This window comes from Mytilus californianus, unplaced genomic scaffold (assembly GCF_021869535.1).
Source record: "Mytilus californianus isolate M0D057914Y unplaced genomic scaffold, xbMytCali1.0.p SCAF_12, whole genome shotgun sequence".
In the NCBI taxonomy this organism is placed as follows: domain Eukaryota; kingdom Metazoa; phylum Mollusca; class Bivalvia; order Mytilida; family Mytilidae; genus Mytilus; species Mytilus californianus.
The window spans coordinates 34,501,504-34,505,694 of record NW_026262604.1 but is presented as its reverse complement, the minus strand read 5'-3'; the positions used below and the strand labels follow the sequence as shown (position 1 = coordinate 34,505,694).

General features: G+C 32.1%; 1 long non-coding RNA gene across 1 annotated transcript; it reads right to left on the bottom strand.

The window, feature by feature from the left end:
• Positions 1-349: 349 nt before the first annotated feature.
• Positions 350-3,550, bottom strand: LOC127721743 (uncharacterized). The gene is made up of 2 exons (XR_007991421.1): positions 3,130-3,550; positions 350-1,529 (listed from the first exon to the last, which is right to left on the bottom strand). It is a non-coding gene; the product is annotated as an uncharacterized LOC127721743 (long non-coding RNA).
• Positions 3,551-4,191: the final 641 nt, after the last annotated feature.

Below are 4,191 nucleotides of genomic sequence, written 5' to 3'. Positions count from 1 at the left end.
TTAATTTCTGTGTCATTTGGTCTCTTGTGGAGAGTTGTCTCATTGGCAATCATACCACATCTTCTTTTTTATATTTACATCAACAGATATAAACAATTCACCAAAGTCAAGGTGAGACAACAAAACTTAGTTGTAAGATCTCTGAAATTTTTTACACGGTACAAGTTTTTCTAATTGTTGGAGATTGTATGGTGACAGTAACACCTGTAACTGCTTAACCCATTTCTTATGCACTTTGGTTCGATAAACTCACTGAATATCATACCACATCTCCTTATTTTTATATGCATTACAATTTACATGTGCATGTAATTGTAAATAATATTTATATATATATATCAGAACAAACTTCATTGCGTCACTTTTATTTATGCATCCTTTGGCACAATACAAGTTCTAAAATTAAACAACATAAAACAACTAAATGTTATTTCAGATGAAAGTTTTGTTTCAGTTCCATTCATAGGATTTATTAGAATTTTGTATGTTTTGCAAAGTCCAATAATTAGCTCTATGTGCACGTGTTAATTGGAGACTTTTCTATCCCGTATAAGAGTTTTGGAACTAATTCTGTTTCTTTTTTTGAAGAAAGTGAGCAAACAAATCTTTCACATTAAACCTTTGTCTGCCATCACACTGTCACCTGGATCACATAATTGAACTATTCTACATCTTTCAACTATTTCACAGTCACTGGTACAACCAACATATGCATTAGAGACATAGTTGACTAAACCACCAGGTGTCGAACATACAAGTATTTTCAGTGTTTCTGTTTTTATATGATGAAAAGGTTGCCTGAGCTCTAGGAGCTTTAGGTTTTATAACGGGATATTCTGTGCTGTCAATAATAATCCAAGTTGTAGGAAACTTTAATTCTAAGTTGGATGGCGAAAAATACCTGACTAAACCACTAAATGGCCAAGTGTTAGCCTCACGCCACTGTTTAGACATAAAAACAATCCATGTTTACACAATATTCTTAACACTAGTTTCAATCTAGAATCTAGACAGTTCAAAGTTGGTTGTATAATGCATCAATTTCATCAAAGTCATAAAAAAACTGATTTTCAAATGACACCCTATCAATTTGAAAATATATGTATCTCAAACAATGTGCTGTTGGACCAAGTGTGGTCAAAACAAATAAAAATTTAGTATACAACTCTAAACCGGTATAAAAATGCATGGCTGTGTCACGTGTCTTCATTTCAAAATTCTCTGCTGAAAATATAGGCATTGATGGTGTTTGCGTAATTCCATCTGTGAAGCTCAACATTAGCTCGGCAGTTGGTGGTGGACAGTCATAAATCCTGTCTGCAGAATGAATTACTTCTTCAGGAAAACCAACTTTACAATCAAAACTTTCCTCTAGATTTCTACTACAATATTCATCAAGTTTAGTTCTTTTGTTTTCACAGGAAACTGCCCTGATTTTTCTTTTTGCGGACGATTCAGTCTCTTGCTTGGTCCAGGAAATAGGCTGGGATTGGCAGTAGACTTAAGTCTCTGTATGGTGGGTTTGTGCCCTGAAAAAGGTTATAAAACATTTGTTTTTTGATAATTAAATGAACTTCCATTAGCAATGCATACTTTGTACAGAAGCAAGTTAACTCGTACCATTGTAAACTCGTACCAACGTAAACTCGTACCACTGGGAAGTCGTACCAATCAGAACTCCTACCACTGCAAACTCGTACCATTAAAAATATATTCAAAAATACGAAAGTTTTATGATTTTTTTTTTGGTAAACTAAATAAAAAAAGTTGAATTACTTGAATTTTATACTAGATTTTAATGAAAACTTAGACAAAAATATGAATGTTTTATGATTATTATTTTTTTAAGCTTTATACAAAAAATTAAAATATCTTTGAAATTTATACCAGATTTTAATGAAAACTTACACAAAAATACAAATGTAATTTCTTAATTACCATGCTAATAAATATATTAAATTCCTTTGATTGTGTGATTATTGGTTGATTATTAACTAATCAACTTAGTTTTTTTTATCTTTAACTAATCAACTTGTATAATCATATAAGCATGGTCATACATATTCTGCTGAAATGTGCTGAATATTGTATAAAAATAAATTTCATACTTTCTAACTGTTGGTCATAAACAATTTTAAACCTTTAAAACACAATCAATAAATTCTTTCATTAAATAAAATTCCTTTTAGAAACAATAGAAAAATACCCAAATCTATTCAATGTTACTGATTTGGAATGATTAAAAATTAAATCAAATAGTTGTCAGTAAAAGTTTAAAAAAGAGTCTATTCAAGGGAGACAACAAAGCCAATCTGCCACGGTTTTCTCTATCCAATTAGACAAGGAAAATTAGCTACAAATTGGTTATTGTAATTTCAAATTATATACATTTTACAGACTTAAGAGGTATTGAGTGAAATTAAAGTATATATTCATCATTAAACACCATTTGAATGCATTTAAATAAGTTGGTACGAGTTTACAATGGTATGAATTTACCGTGGTACGAGTTAGCAGTGGTACGAGTTTGCATTGGAACGAGTTTTTGTTTAGTGGTACGAGTTGACATTGGTACGAGTTACAATGGTACGAGATAACTATAATTCCTTTGTACTCGTAACCTGGCAAAATATTAACTAGATTTATTCATTACAATCTGGATAAAACTATGTTAGCCTGATTCAATGTATATCAAAATGTATGTTATGTAAATCCAAAGGACAAACAATGAGAGACGTATGCAACAAACATACATTGTTTGTACCTAAATAACTATAATATAGATGAGAGCATGTCATTGTTTTGTTCCTGTTAACATTGTCATTGATATTTTTCAAGAAAGTCTATGAGGCAAAGCTTATGCATTCCTGTCATTACTACATACGCATAATTACTGCTAAAATAATTCTCAGTATGATATACCTCTTGTAAGAAATCATTATAATTGTAGCAAGCACCAAAAAATCTCAAACAGATCACATTGAATCGTAATCCAAAAAATTATGACGTCTTGAATTAACCACCCCCTTTTATTCTAAAACGATAATTGCGGTTGTAAACTGACTTTGGTTTATTCGCATGGCGATTACATTTATAACTATATATTTTAAAAAGAAAATAGAGTTTTACCATGAACAGTTTCCTGCACGTAGTCTTTTTCAGTAAAATGTGCCTTGCAAACAACAGCTGATTGAGATGGACTCCACGATTTCATCGTGTTCTCGTCCAATCTGCGTATGGGCCATGGCGTTGATCCAACTTTTCCTTCTTTTTAAGTCATTTGGAAATGCATGTCCTCCTCTTAAATGACATCCAGGTACACAACAACAAGTACTTGGCATCGTTAATTAAAAATGCAACTGTAATAGTTGCACAGTGCAGAAACCGGAAGTTGAAGTACAGGTTCGGCTACCACGGCGCCACCTATTCAGGAACGATAATTTGCTACTTTATATAACTGCGAAATAACAATAACGTTAGACGGGTTCGCGTGCATAAACAGAAATGCGCTTTAAATTGTATAATATAATTCATGTTCAGTCGACCTTTAATTATTATATCAACGACTGAAATGATTTATAAACATCTAAATTGCAGATAACACTCGAAATTAACCCGTCCTCTTTCCACAAGGAATTCAAATAATTCTAGTTTGTCAATCGTTGACTGCTTATAATGTAAAATACAAATATATCAAAAGTTTTTAAAACTAACAAAACACAATGATCGTTTCTCTATTTCCCAATGTAAATGAAATGAGACAAAAAACATTTTATACCACAATAAGAAGAGGAGAGAATCAACATTTTCCGGATCTACTTGGAGCTAAATGACCCCCCACGTAGATAAGTTGGATATCGCGGAAAGAAATATTAACACGGCAACTAGAAAGGCATTAAAGCACTGCCTTTAAAAAACCATTTCATGTTTAAAAATTCTAGCAGTAGGCAGGAATAGAAATTCCACCGGTTTTTCCTTTGCTGTAAAATCTTATTAAACTGATATCGTCAATGAGGACAAACAAAAGTGTACTTAAGCAGATTCAGTTACTTTCTAGGATTGATTGATTGATTGTTGGTTGCTTAACGCCCAGTGGCAAATATTTCATGCATATTCAGGACGAGAACAATTTAACAATAAATACAATAGGTAGGTTCTATAATAGGGGCGTCCGGGATTAAGGTCGGAGAA